General features: G+C 51.9%; 1 non-coding gene across 1 annotated transcript; it reads left to right on the forward strand.

Annotated features, from left to right (window-relative positions):
- The first annotated feature begins 14,231 nt into the window (after positions 1–14,231).
- Positions 14,232–14,324, forward strand: TRNAI-UAU (transfer RNA isoleucine (anticodon UAU)). The gene is given in 2 exon segments: positions 14,232–14,269; positions 14,289–14,324. It is a non-coding gene; the product is annotated as a tRNA-Ile (tRNA).
- Positions 14,325–15,112: the final 788 nt, after the last annotated feature.

A 15,112-nucleotide genomic window follows, 5' to 3' on the forward strand; every position in this document is an offset into this window, starting at 1 on the left:
CAGACTTTTGGGCATCATTTCGTGCCAGCTGTCTGGAGGCCTCCTGGGTGCTGACGCTCAGGCTCCTGATGGTTGCTCGACCTTACCTGCTCCCAGGAGCCGCTTGTCCTCTGCATACAGGGGTCCACTCACAGCAGGAGCAGACAGAATCAGAAGCAAACAGCACCAGCCCTGGGATCAGGCGTGTCCTGCTTGCTGGGGCCTTGCTTTGGCTTGCCCTGGAGAGCACTTGTCTGCCCCAGGTCTCTGAGACAGTAGCTGCCTCTGGATTTAGCGGAAGCTGGTTGGTGATAATGGTCTGATCCCCACATCCTCAAACAGACAGAACCAATGGCTCCAGCCCTGGCCCTTCCCAGCCCACCTTGGTTTGTCTCTGATTCTGTTCCGACACTGTCTACCTGGAGATAGTGTCACGTGGTTGAGGGCTCAGTCTCACAAAACTATCTCCCCCCCACTCCAGGCTTGGTCGCCAGGCAGCTCCAAATTGGGGTTCCCATCACCCCCTGCTTGGATTTGGTGCCTTTGCAAGGCAGCTCTCAGGACTCAGTGAAACGCTGCATTTAATCTGCTGGTGCCTGGTAAAGGATTCACATAAGCAGGCAGAGGAAGAGACTTTTTTTTTTTTTTTTTTTTTTTGACAGGCAGAGTGGATAGTGAGAGAGAGAGAGAGACAGAGAGAAAGGTCTTCCTTTTTGCCGTTGGTTCACCCTCCAATGGCCACTGCAGCCGGCGCATCGCGCTGATCCGAAGTCAGGAGCCAGGTGCTTCTCCTGGTCTCCCGTGCGGGTGCAGGGCCCAAGGACTTGGGCCATCCTCCACTGCCTTCCCGGGCCATAGCAGAGAGCTGGCCTGGAAGAGGGGCAACCGGGATAGAATCCGGCGCCCCAACCGGGACTAGAACCCAGTGTGCCGGCGCCGCAAGGTGGAGGATTAGCCTGTTACGCCACGGTGCCGGCCTGGAAGAGATGTTTAAGTCACGGTCTGGAAAGGTCCCAGCAGGTGGACAGCGCCTTGGGCCCCTGCTGACAAGCCTCAGAGTGGTCAGCTGTTGAGCCTTTGGACCGTCCTCTGCCACCTTCCCAGGCACATCAGCAGGGAGCTGGATCAGAAGTGGAGCAGCCGGGACTCAAACCATTGTCCATATGGGAAACCAGTACCTCAGGAGGTGGCCTTACCCACCACACCACAGTGCCAGCCCCTAAGATTTTTCTTAGCAACTTAGCTTATGGTCAGTTTTTGAGAATGCATTCTCTATTTAAAATGGCATCCTGTATGGGCACTGGTTTGAGTCCCAGCTGCTCCTCTTCTGACTCACTCTCTGCTATGCCTTGGGAAAGCAGTAGAAGATGGCTCAAGTGCTTGGGCCCCTGCACCCACGAGGGAGATCTGGAAAAGGCTTCTGGCTCCTGGCTTCGGATTGGCCCAGCTCTGGCCATTGAGGCCATCTGGGGTGTGAACCAGCAGAAGGAAGACCTTCATTGTCTCTTCCTCTCTGTCTGTAAATCTACCTTTCAAAGAAATAAACTCTTAAAAATTTTTTTTATTTTTATTTATGTATATTTTATTTGGCAGATAGAGTTAGACAGTGAGAGAGAGAGAGAGAGAGACAGAAAGGTCTTCCTTCCGTTGGTTCACCCCTCAAATGGCTACTACTGCCGGAGCTATGCCAATCCGAAGCCAGGAGCCAGGAGCCTCGAGCCTCTTCCTGGTCTGCCACGTGGATGCAGAGGCCCAAGCACTTGGGCCATCCTCCACTGCCTTCCCGGGCCACAGCAGAGAGCTGGACTGGAAGAGGAGCAACCGGGACTAAAACCCAGCGTCCATATGGGATGCCAGCGCCGCAGGCGGAGGATTAACCAAGTGCGCCACAGCGCCGGCCCAAATCTTTTTTTTTTTTTTTTTAAAGGTCTATAAACTTTAGTCAATTTCTCCTTATACTTTCATAGATTTTGCTTTATGTATTTTCAGTCTACATTGTTAGATGAAGCTAGGTTCACAATTATTCTTTTTGTTGTAATGTTCCTTTTATCACTCGGATTATTTCCTTTCAATTTCTTTCCCCTTGACTTCAAGTTTGTCTGGTGCTACTATTCCACACCTGTTTTGTGCATTGGTGTTTTCCAGGTGCCACAATAACTCCTTCCCTTCCCACTCCGTTGCCTTCCCATGTGACTTGGCCGCTCTTCGGTGCAGAGGCTCAGTCCTTTTCCCCGCTGAATAGTGGCCAGCACTGTGGCTTGCTCTGAATTCAGGAGCCAGCAGGACTGATATGAGACACATGAGTCCAGTCCTCACACGGTCTCATCACCAGGGTGCTGCCACCACCATGTGCCTCCTAGGATGAGTGGCCATGTGGAAAGCCGGTCCTGCCACCAGCCAGCACAGCTGTGCGACTATCTTAGATGACTGCTGCTGCCTGGGTCACCCCAGGGGACATGAGCACACTGCCCCGCTGAGCACAGGCCCAATATCTGACCCACTGGACATGAGCCGATAAAATGTTACTGTACGTCATTACCTTTGAAGGATGGTAACACTAGATAACAGACAATGGGGGTATGTTTTCCCATAAGCTTTCTTGGCACTGACTGAGATACACCCGCATGGATGGTGCAGAGTTGTTTTTTTTTTTTTTTTTTTTAAATCCAGTGTGACAGCCTGTGTTATCTAGCAGCTGGATTCAATCCATGAAGGAGTATGAAATAAATATGAAAATGTGGGCTGGTTGCTGCGACTCACTAGGCTAATCCTCCGCCTGCCGCACCGGCACCCCGGGTTCTAGTCCCGGTTGGGGCGCTGGATTCTGTCCCGGTTGCTCCTCTTCTAGTCCAGCTGTAGCCCAGGAAGGCAGTTGAGGATGGCCCAGGTGCTTGGGCCCTGCACCCGCTTGGGAGACCAGGAGGAAGTACCTGGCTCTTGGCTTCGGATTGGCGCAGCATGCTGGCCGCAACTCACTGGCCGTAGCTGCCACTTGGGTTCACCAACCAACGGAAAAAGGAAGACCTTTCTCTCTGTCTCTCTCTCTCTCTCACTGTCTAACTCTGCCTGCCAAAAAAAAAAAAAAAAAAGTGTTTAGGGATGTGGTGCACCGCATCCAGTGCCGGAGTGCCTGGGATGGAGGTCCTACTCTGCTTGTGATCTCGCTTCCTGCTATTATGAACCCCGGAGGCAGCAGGTGATGGCGCAAGTGATTGGGCCACCCACAAGGGAAACCTAGATGGAGCTCTGGGCTCCTGGCTGTGGTCTAGCCCAACCCCAGCTGTTGCAACATTTGGAGAGTGAGTCAGCAGATGGAAGATTTCTCTCTCTTTCCTTGTCTCTGTATTGCTCTACCTTTCAAATAAAAATCAACAAACTTTTAAAAAAGAGAATGTGCTTAATTATTTATTTGTTTGTACTGTAAGAAGGAGAAAGCCAACTAGATCAAGTGGAGTTTATTTTAGCAAAGAGAGAAATAAAGTAAAACAAAGCAAACAGAACAAAAACAATTCGTGTATCAGGCAGTTCCTAGAACCAAATCGAGTCTGAGAGCTCCAGTAACAACAGGATATGACATTTATGCACAATGGGAGGGAGGCTACAGCTTAGGTGGCGATTTAAATGCCTGGCTATGCCTTAGCTAGTTAACAGGTTGCACGGCCTCCTGCAACCAACTCTGGCTCTGCACTTGAACTCTACGTTGGTTTGGTATGTAGGGCCCAGGGCCCATTGTAGGTGGCCAGTCCAAATCCATGGCTTCTCACACATTGTATTTAACAGTATTCACTCCTGACATCTCATTTTGGGTTTTCCAAATACCATGCTGTGTTAGTTTCCTATTGCTGCTATAATAAATTACCACAAACTTAGTGGTTTATTATCTTAAAGTGCTAGAGGTCAGAAGTTTAAATAGGCCTTGAAGACTGGAATCAAGGTATTGTGAGAGTGGCATTATTCTGGGGGCTCCAGGAAAGAAACTGTTTCTTTATCTCTTCCATCTTCTAGAAGGTTCCCTTTTACCAGGTTATCTCAACCTCAGCACTGTGGACTTGGCAAGGGCGATTCCTTGCTGTGGGGGACTGTCCTATGCCTTGCACATTGTAGCAACGCTGGCTTCCTACAAGCAGCAGAGCTGTCTTTAGTTTGGGACAACCAACATTGCCAAATGTACCTAGGGGACAAGCTGGCCCGCAGGTGAGACCCAGGTGTGCCCACTGGCCATAGGAGGCTCATGTGCCCACACCAATTATTGGAGCAAAGGAATGGGATATTATATCGGCTTAGTCCAATTTCAGCTTATACTTGAAGCTAGAGGTGAACTCAGTTCACCACCCCCACCCCCCAAGACTGTGGCGATGCGAGGAGGGTGGGATACTCCAACAAAACTCTCGAGACTTTGAGGTGGGAAACCTTGCTTGGGAGACAGCTAACAATGTCCATTGTACTTGGCTTTTGATTAGGTTTTCTTTGATCCGTTGCCGTTCTACATTCTCTTCCTGTGTGTCTAGTGGTTATTCTTTAAATAAATGTGTGTACTGAAACTTGTAAATTTCTAATAATGCACATTGCTAATCTACAGTTATATCCGCCCACAGACAAGGTAACAGCGAGAGAGTCGGGGCACGCTTCTGCTTCGTTTTGGAATTCCTTAGCCGCGATGCTTGTGCTATATTTCAAAAAAATTCTATTTATTTATTTTCATTTTATCTGAAAGAGAGGGAGAGAGTTTTCCCATCTACTGGTTCACTCCCCAAAGGCCTGCAGTAGTCAGGGCTGGGCCAGGCTTCAGTCAGGAATCCAGAGGTCATTTCGAGTGTCCCACGTGAGTGGCGAGGACCCAAGTACTTGAGCCCTCAGCTGCTGCCTCAAGAGTGTTCCAGCAGGAAGCTGGAATCGGAAGAAGCTCCTGGCTCCTGGCTTCAGCCTGGTTTAGACCTGGCTGTTGCGGCCATTTGGGGAGCCGATGGAAGACGTCTCCCCCTCACCCGTAACTCTGTTTTTCAAATAAATAAAATAAATCTTAAAAACAGCCCAATTTTGAGAGGATGGCTATTATTAGAAGCAGTAGCAACAACAACAACAAAAAAACCAGAAATGATGAAGTGCGAGTGAAGACGTGGAAGGGCTGGGACTCCTGGGCATCATAAAGTGGAGCAGCGGCTGTGGAAAACGTGACTGTGACTCGTCACAAAATTAAACACCAAATTAGTGGTGCCTTCCAGCACTTGCACTTCCAGAGACCCCCACAGATATCTGTACACCAGCGTTTATAGTAGTATTAGTCACTCTGGCCCACAGATGGAAACAACTCGAATGTCTACTGACGGATTAGTGTATAGATACGATGTGCTGTAGCCATATAGTGGAACATTTTTCTGCTTTAGACAGGACTGAAATCTTGCATGAATACCTAGAATAGTCAGATCTGTAGGGACAGAAGGTTGGGGAAAAAGGATTGGGAAGCTGTCATTTCATAGGTGCAGAGTTTCAGCTTGGGAGGATGAAAAGGTCGTGGAGATGGATGGTGCTGCAGCCAAGCCCCTACCCCAGTGCCTTCGCTGTTTGCTGTCAGGCCCCAGCGCGGCTCGCTTAGCCCACAGTTCCTCTGTAAAGACTGACTCATTAAGGTAAGTGATTGAGACACGGGTAAGAGCCCTGGCTCACCTCTATGCTGAGAGCTTTGCAGACACTCACGGCGCTGTCCAAACAAAGCAGTGCCCAGTTCACCCCTAGACCAGACAGACCTTTGCCATTCCAAAGGAGCACACTGACCCCCTCCCCCATGCACACTGTGGACCAACCAGAGGCCCCCACCTGAGCCCATCACGCACTCCCATACCTGATCCAACTGCAGGCTGCACTGCCTGTAACCCCTGAGCGAGTCTGTGATGTCCGGCTCCCCACTCTGCGCTTGGCAACATATTCCTACTTTTTTCTACCGCCTTGGGTCAGTGATCGGCATGCTGTGCACTGGGTGAGCAGATTTGGTTTGTGGTTCTAGAAAATCAGTCCTTTCGAGGGGTTTCCGTAGCAGTGGTTGCTAGGGTTTGGCTATGGAGTTTGAATGGGTCTCCCAAGGGATTTGTGCTGGAAGTGTGGTCCCCAGGGCGAGGGTGTGTAACCTGTATGAGGCAGACACCAGTGGGCGCTGGTCGGGTCACTGAGGGTGCTGCCCTCAGAAGGGCTAGGGTGGTTCTAATGGGGTCTGGAGTTAGTTCTTAGGGGAGCAAGTTATCAAAACCCTTTCTCCCTCTTTGGCTTCCAGTCTTGGGAGGCTGTCTCTTCCCCTTGCTCACCTTCCCACCGTGAGGCCGTCTGCCATGAGCAGTACAGGTAGGGGCGCCCTTGCTAGAGCTGGGCCATGCTGCTTGGACTTTAAGCCACCAAAACTACTAGCTGGACAAGCCTCGCTTCGTTATAAGCGCCAGCCTCGGGAATTTTGTCAGAGCAACAGAAAGTAGACGCCTAAAGAAGACTGCTGCTGCACGGGGAATGCCTGGAAACGTGGAACGGCTCTGAAACAGGTTAGAGGTCAGGAGACTTTGGAGGGGCTTTAAGGAAAATCTAGAATGCTGCACGAGGAGTGCCACGGGTAAGCCTGGTGAGGAGACCGGGGGAGCCCCAGGTGGGTGTGAAGTTCCATTGGAAATGGAGGAAAGGCCTTGCTCATACACAAAGAATCTGGCTCAATGGTGTCCACGCCCCAGAGCTTATGGAATGTCCAGTTTAAGAATGATGAAAACCTGGCAGGAGAAATTTCTAAACAAAAAGTAGAAGAGGCGGCGTGGGTGCCTGTGGGTGCCTGGGGCTGCTTTCAGCAGGATCTGAGAGCCTCTTTCCAAAGGGGAGATTTGGAAAATGTACGGTCCGGCCAGGCAAGGAGTGAAGGAAAGGCTGCTGAAGAGATCGGAAGACAAAAGGGAGCCACTGGCTCTGCATCAGGTTGATGAGAAAGAGGCCGGGAGGGCTGCCTCCTCCCTTCCAGGCCCAGAGGTCTTCCAGAGCAGTGCAGTCACCATGGGCTCGGGCCCACTGCCCAAGGCCGCCTGGGGGTCAGCTCCGTGGCTGCAGCCTGGTTCAGGTAGGCCGCGGTGTGGTTCATGCTGGGGTCGGGCCTTAGTGGCTTTCACGTGGAGCATGTTTTGCAAGTGCACAGAACATAAGAGTTAAGGAGTCATGGCAGCATCCACTGAGATTTCCAAGGCAAGCCTGGGAGGCCAGGCAGACGTTTGCTGAAGGGTTGGGAGCCCCGGCAAAGAGTCCCCAGTTGGGTGACTCCAAGGGGAGCCGTGCCACTGGCGCTGCAGAGGGGACCCTAGGTACCAGCAATGGGCAGCACCTGCTGCAGAAAGCAAAGTGCAGAGCCAACCCAGAGGGTAACAATGTAGCCTGCAACCAGCCAGGCTGCAGGGGCCTGGCTATTCCAGCCTGCTCCCCACCCCTCCCTCTGTGGGTGCAGTGTACAAGATGTAGGTCTTCAACACTTCCTGTCTGCCCTGCTGGGTTTTGGTCTGGCTTTGAGCCTCTTCCTCTTTTTGTATTTGCCTACCCCTCCCTGTGGCAGTGGGAACTACACCCTGTGCCTGCCGCGCCACCGCATATTGGGAGTAGCAGTTTGCTTTCATCATCTGGACTTTACAGCTGAAAGGAGTTTGACCCGAGTCTCAGAAGCGACTTTGGACTTCAGACTTTATGTAGGGCTGAGTTACGATTTGGGGAATATTTGGATAGAATACTTGTGCATTGTGTGGGACAGGGACACAAGTTCTGGGAAACCAGGGGTGGAATGCTGTGGTTTAAATGTAGTTTGTCCTTTCCAAAATTCACGTTGGCGTTGAATCTCCACTGTGAGTATTGGGAGGGCTGGACACTCAATCCCACTAGGGTAGAGGCCCCACGGCTGAAGACTGAGGCTTTGAAAGAAGAGGGAAAGGCCACAGGAGATGGGTGCACCTGTGTGCTCCCAGATTCTTGCTGCTTCATGCTCTAGGACCCGGCCAGCAAGGCCAGCTCCAGATGCAGCCCCTCGGCCACAGACCTCCAGAACTAAGGACTGGAACAAACCTCTTTCCTTTAAAATTTATCCAGTTTGTGGGATTGTGTCCTGAGCAACCCAAAACAGACTAAGGCCATGGTGAGGGCTGTACAGCAATCAAATGTACTTAATGCCACTAAATCACGCATTTAAAAATGGTTAAGATGCTAAAGTTTTTGCTATGTCTATTTTATCACAATACAAAAATGATTTAATCTCAGGTTTCAGCACCAAAACAAAATGAAAAAGGTAGTGGAGAGGGCTGTGCTACATTGTGAGTGTACTAACATGTCACTGAATTGAATACTCTTTAAATGGTTAGCATGGGAGATTTTAAGTTGTTTGTAATTTATCACAATAACAAAAATGCTAAAAAAAAATAAACCCACAAAACTATACATAAACAGACCCTATGACTCTGGAAGTTTATTCTTGTACTTTCCCAAGAGAAATGAGAACAAAACGATTTGTGTAAGAATAATAGCCTCAAGCAGAAAATAGCCCAAGATGTCCATCAATAGGACAATGTCCAAACTGATTGTGGTCTGTCTGTATAATGGAAAATTATTATTTTAAAAATTTATTTATTTATTTGAAAGGCAGAGTTACAGAAAGACAGAGGTCTTCCATCCACTGGTTCATGCCTCAGATGGTCCCAACGGGCCAGGGCTGGGCCAGGCCCAGGCCAGGAGCCAGGAGCTTCTTCCCAGACTCCCACGTGGGTGCAGGGGCCCTAGCACTTGAGTCATCCTCGGCCACTTTTCCCAGGCCATTAGCAGGGAGCTGGATCAGAAGTGGAACAGCAGGGACTCGAACCGGCGTCTGTATGGGATGCTGTTGTAGCAGACAGCAGCTTAACCTGCTCTACCACAATGCCAGCCCAGTGGAAAATTATTGAAATTGTTGACCTATTCAGCAGAGACATGAACATAGGTTGCTTTACTCCAGTTCCCTTTCTTCAGCCCCACAGAGTGAGTTTTCCTACTCACTCCTAAATTTGAGCCTAAAGAACACCCTGAGTATTAGTGAAACCCTGGAGCCCCACAGCTACCTCTGTCAGTGTCACGGGGAGATGTACCTCAATTCTCACATTTCAAGCTCTTGCCCCAGCAGAGATAAGAATCGAAGGCCGAGGCATACATCAGTGCGCACATGTGAGCACCACGTATTTAAAGTGAGAGAGGGGCTATCCATTCACACCAGAGTGTGGGCAGCCCCACGTGGAGATACCCACAATGAGTGGGCCAGAGAGTTGCCCACAAGGGGAGATCCTGGGAGGAGGTCAGGAAAGGACCAACAGCAAGGGCAAGAAGCCAAAAGGACAAAGGGCCACCCACCATGTGGCAGTCCCTTTTATGGGGTAAAAGGTTCCCTAATTGATTATACAAACGGGATAGGATTTGGGTGGGGTTTAGTGCTTGGGAGGTTTTATGGGAGTGTCATGGTGCCTCCACGAGTTTAATTTCCTGTGGCCACCGCGACGGCTCCCCTTCCTGGTCCCAGATGAGATGCAGGTGCGTCATGGGAAAGTGGGTGTCCTAGACTGACAGGTAAGGGGGTAGAGGCTCTGCCTTTCAAATAAATAAATTAATTAATTCATATAGCAGGGATTTTTCCCAAATAACATTTCAGGTATTTATAGTGGTGCAAAAGGGAGCCATGACCAGGAGGACCACGTGTTCCAGATCGTCCACACTTGCTGCTCCAGTATTGGCAGCAGCAGTGCCCCCTTCACTCTCACACATGTCCTGTTTGGATACATTATGGGGTTACGCTAGCTATTGACCCTCCTGATGTTGGACAGTCTGTACACACACACACAGACACACACAGTCATTGTGAAGGCACAGAAGCTGCCCTGCTCAGGGGCCAAGAGTGCAGGGAGCAGAGTTGTGCACGGGGTGAGCATGGTTCTGAGCTGCTTCCCCCCTCCAGGTTTCACTGCAGCTCCATGGAGGAAACCGAGGCTGAGAAGCTGAGCCGAAAGCAGCAGCTCCCAAGAGGGGTAGATTAAAAAGGTACATCTGTCTAAAAGAGCTATTTTAATAAGTGCAAAATAAAAATTCAAAGTGATGTGACAGTACCGTGTCACAGTGAGAATGGTAGTCTATTTTTCCTTAAGGGTACATAAAATATGGTATGTTTAACAACCGAGGGCTTCTTAGATTACAGAAAAGAAATATGTGTGTTTCTACAGGAGAGGATCCTATTGAAACTGCTGGGTAGGAGGATATATGCATTTAAAACTTTGGTAGATTCTGAAAAATCGTCTCAAAGACAAAATTGGACTGGACAGGGTCCACTCCCTCCCTCTCTCCTCCAGGCTGGTTGTTACCAACCCTTCTCGTTTCTTCTCCTCCGGCTCTCACCTCCTCATTCTGCCTGCACTCCAGAGGAAAGGGATCGATGCTCCCTTGAACTGTCTTCCTGTTTCAGCGTGTGTGCAATCAGCTCAACTCTGCGTCACGCTCCCCTAGAGCCGGGGCCTTGGGGAAGAAGAAAGGTCATCTGCCCACGTGGCGCTGGTGAGGACAGGAAGGGGACCTCGGACACTGCCGAACACAGGGAATCCCAGGTGTTCAAGATGGTTCCCACTGCTACAGGTGGCATGGGCATTTTTTACACTTCTAGCTAGAGAATTGAATAATTATTAGGTTCCTCCCCTCCTAATGAAAACGGAATTGCCCTGAGAGGCCCTGGACGCAAGCTGACCAGAACACACGCAGTCCCCAGGGCCACGTGTGTTGCTATGGCAGCTCCTCACATGGGTTTTGACTCCTCCACAGTAGCATTCCTGTTTAGTCATGTTCTGCTTAATATATAGCCATCATGAAACGCTGGCTAAAAATATCAAATACAAAAAGCTTGTGGAAATAAATTGAGGATCAAGGGATCACTCTACAGATGGGAATCCAGATCTTCATTCACTAGGCACACACATTGCCTCGGGCTCAGCGTGACTGTCACCGTCATACCTGATCTGGCCTTTTGTCACTAGGGACAAAGACCAGCCACACCCACCTCATGTTACTTGCAGAATATTTGCATACTGCAGTCTGAATCCTTCTGTTTTATCTCATCATTTAGACACAAAAACATGAAAGTAATAAAAATAAACCAGTTCTTTTTTAAAAGTGCAAAAGGGATAACTTCCAAACATTCATTTAGGAGAGCAATTTCTGCCTATTTCTGACATTACAATGAGTCATTCAATTCCATCCATTTTAATATACAGTACATTTGTCCCAATACAAAATGTTATTTTTAAAAGTTATTTGCTCACAAAGCATGCTTTCCCCTTACATAATTAAAAGAAATCAAACATGTTGCTTTACTTGGCAAACAGAGGTTGAGACTTGTCTTTTTGTATTGTAGGTATTACCATTTTAAAATTATACACGAATCTAAAATAAGTTTTATTTTAAAAAATCACTTTTGACATATCTTACACAAATTACTAAATGATTAGAATAATTTCCAGGTGTCAGAAAGTTTTGTGGTGAAAGGGGTTCTCCGGTCCAAACAGGTCGGAAAGCTCTCAACGGGTCAACCCCTGAGTTTATGGGTGTGGATGAGAAAGCGAGAGCGGCATGGAAGGTCCCTGAGGACTTTCAGAGGAGCAGTGAGGACCACAGCTAAGACTCCTCGCTCACTGCTCTTCAGACACAGTCTGGGGCCGGTGAAAGATGTGCAGGTCTCCGGAGACTCCTTTTTGCTGGGAAACGTCTCCAGTGGCAGCGGTTCTGAGCTCTGCTTAGAAGGTTCAGGATTGGGGCCTGTGCTGTGGCATGGTGGGTGAAGCCCCCACCGCCTGCATTGCCGGCATCCCATATGGGCGCCGGTTCAAGTCCCGGCTGCCCCACTTCCGATCTGGGAAAGCAGTAGAGGATGGCCAAAGTCCTTGAGCCCCTGCACCTGCATGGGAGACCCAGAAGCAGCTCCTGGCTCCTGGCTCCGGATCCGCGCAGCTCCAGCCATTGCAGCCAACTGGGAGTGACCCAGCAGATGGAAGACCTCTCTTCCTCTCCTTCTCTCTGTGTGTAACTCTGACTTTCAAATAAATAAATCTTAAAAGAAAAGAACTCTCCAGGTTCCTCTGGTACAGCCCTGATTTCCTTAGGGGCCAAACCACTCAGCTTCCCTCCAGGGAACTACTGCCTGTCCCTTGTGCACAGGTGGACCTGGTCACTCTGCTGACACAATGAAGGAGCGTGAACTGGGGGTTGTGAGAAGGGAAGGTGGACCTCCAGGGGCCATGGTTCACCAGGTGGGTTCAGCCTGGGAGGCTCCACAGGGAGGAAGGGCGGACTCTGCAGAGGCTGCTGGATTTCAGAAGACTCTGTGTACATGGCCACAACTCTCTTGTTTACCAGGAAATTAACTCCTTTCAATTTAGGAAAAATAAATTCCCAGCTAACCACACATTCATCTTTTCAGCTCTTCCAACTTGTGGGAAGAATTTTTGTCAAAATCACTCTCTCAGAGCCGGTGCTGTGGCGTAGTGAATAAAGCCCACTGCCTGTGATGCCGGCATCCCATATGGGTGCCTCTTCGAGTCCTGGCTGCTCCACTTGTAATCCAGCTCCCTGCTAATGCACCTGGGAAAGCAGCCAAAGATGGCCCGAATGCCTGGGCCCCTGCCACCCACGTGGGACCCACGTGGGAGACCTGGAAGAAGCTCCTGGCTTCCGTGTGGCCCAGCCTGGCTGCTGCGGCCCTACAGAGTGAACCAGCAGATGGAAGATCTCTCTCTCTCCCTTTCTCTGCCTTTTAAATAAATAAAAACCTTAAAAACCACTCAGGCCTTTGAGTTACACGACTTGAGCCCATGCCTGATGGGTCACAGTTATTCATGATCCCTTTTCAGAGCCCCTGAGCTCTCCTTGTGTGTCTCTCCCAGTTTGCCACCTGGCTCCTTTCTCCAGCCGGATAATCCAGCTTGCCCATGCTGGTGAGCTTCCTATGAACATCTCCAGGTGGCCCCTGGGTGACAGAGTCTGGCGCTGCCTCCTCGTTGTCAACAGGATCACGCTAACTCCTTTTGCTCTGATTTCAAGGCCTCATCAGCCCGGGACCATCCTCCTGCTTGACATGTGCAACCTGCTCCGTGGCCCAGTCACTGGCCAGGCAACTACACAAATGACCTTCCTGCAGCCCCCACGGCCTGCTCCCGCGGGCTCCTCCCCAGCACTGCCACCACCATTCTGGTGTTCGCCCGTCTAGCTCTCCCGGGAGAGCAGGGGTCGCCCAACCAGGCGGTCAGCACAGCCATGAGAGCGGCCAGCCCGGAGGACAGCAGGGGTGTGATGGCGGCTTTGTGCAGGTGGCGCCTGCTGCCCTCCCAGGGTGCAGGTAGCTGGCGGAGCTGCCAGGGAGGGGCCAGTGTTAGTATCTTTAGAAACGATAATAAAAAAACTGAATATAGCAATAATGATTATAACCATAAATCTAACCTGGACTGTAGGGGGTACACCTTCTTAAAAAGGTTATTTGCTTATTAATTTACTTATTTATGGAGGAAAGACGCCCAGGACAGTCATCACTCGGCCCTGGGCACACAATGTATTGAATTTTTTTTTTTAAAGAAACGGATGTTCAGGTATTTGGGGGTCTACTGGTTTTAAAAGTAAACACTTTGTGACCCACTGACCACACGGCGCCCTCGCAGGGCCGGCGGCGCGGTCCGGTGCCGAGCATCCCGGCACCGGCTCCGGGCGGACCGCGGGCCACCGAGGGCCCGGCGCGGCGACGCGGCTCGGAGGCCACCGCCTGGCCCCGGCGGACCCAGCCGCGAGCCACAGGACGCGCTCGTGCAAGGGTTTCTCAGCTCCCGCAGGATCCGGGTCGGGCCTCCCGGCGGCCGGCAGCCCCGGAGCCCCGGCCTCCCGACTCAGCCTCACCCCCGGCTCGCGTCGGCGCTCCTTAGGCCCTCCTGCCGGCTCCTTAGGCCCGGCGCTGCCCGCCCCTCAAAGGACCCGGCGGCGGGGCGAGCCGCTCGCTCCGGAAGGCCTCAGGGCCCGGCCGTCGCGGTCCGGGTGACCTTTCTCTCTGCGCCACGGCCGACACCCATTGGGTGAGCTGCGGGGCACAGCCCGACGCCGAGCCGGAAGTTGCCGAAACCTCGCGTCCGCCGAGTCGCGGACGCGCATGCTCAGCAGAGGCCCCGCCCCGGGCTGAGTGAACCCTGATAGAGCCAGCGCGCGGGCGGCTAAGCGGAGCTCCAGTGGCGCAATCGGTTAGCGCGCGGTACTTATACAGCAGTACATGCAGAGCGATGCCGAGGTTGTGAGTTCGAGCCTCACCTGGAGCACGATCGTTTTGGATGCCCGCGGCTCCCCTTTTGTCTCTGAGACGGAAGAAAGGCGTCAGCCTTCCTTTAGTCTCTTCGGCTCCGATCTCTGACTGATGTGGTGCACACTCCCTCAGCCACAGGAGGGAAGCCGACCGAAGTGGGGTATTTCTCCTTTAGCGAGTTAACTTGTTGCCACCGCCCAGCATCCTCCAGCTCAAACTTGCACACGCTCCCGGCGGGGGGAGGGGACTCCCTCCAAGTTCTCTTCCCTGGCGTGTCCCTTAACTGTATCCAGACCCCGGCCTTGGCACCAGGGTGCGGCGGGAGCCCCTGGCTGGTGCAGACACTTCGCCCTGCGGAGCGAGCCCGAGCCACTGGCCCGGCGCTCTTCGTGGGAATCGCAGTTTGGGGACAGCGCCAGGGCGGTTTGCGCTCCCCACTGAGTGCCGCTGTCCCCGGCGGTGGAGCTCGCTGGCCGGCCGCACAGAGCGTGCTGGCCCGGGCGGTGCAGGTGGACACCGCACGCCCCTGCGCGGGAAGCCTGGCCTCACCGGGGCGGGCTCGGGGCGCCCTGCCCCGCACACGCAGGAGGCGCTGGCAGAGCCAGGAGCGGGGTTAGCTGGGTGGGAGTGGGGCCGGGCGGGGGACACAGAAGTGAAAACATGGGCATTCCCGAAAGGCACAGCGCAGAGAGCGGCTCAGACTGCGATGTAGACCCCGAGAGCCGAGCGCGGGGCCGGGTCTCTTCACGTGGAGGACCAGGGCGAGTGCGTGGAAGACCAGTCCGTCCTGTCCACTAGGGGCCC

This window comes from Lepus europaeus, chromosome 13 (assembly GCF_033115175.1).
Source record: "Lepus europaeus isolate LE1 chromosome 13, mLepTim1.pri, whole genome shotgun sequence".
NCBI lineage: Eukaryota > Metazoa > Chordata > Mammalia > Lagomorpha > Leporidae > Lepus > Lepus europaeus.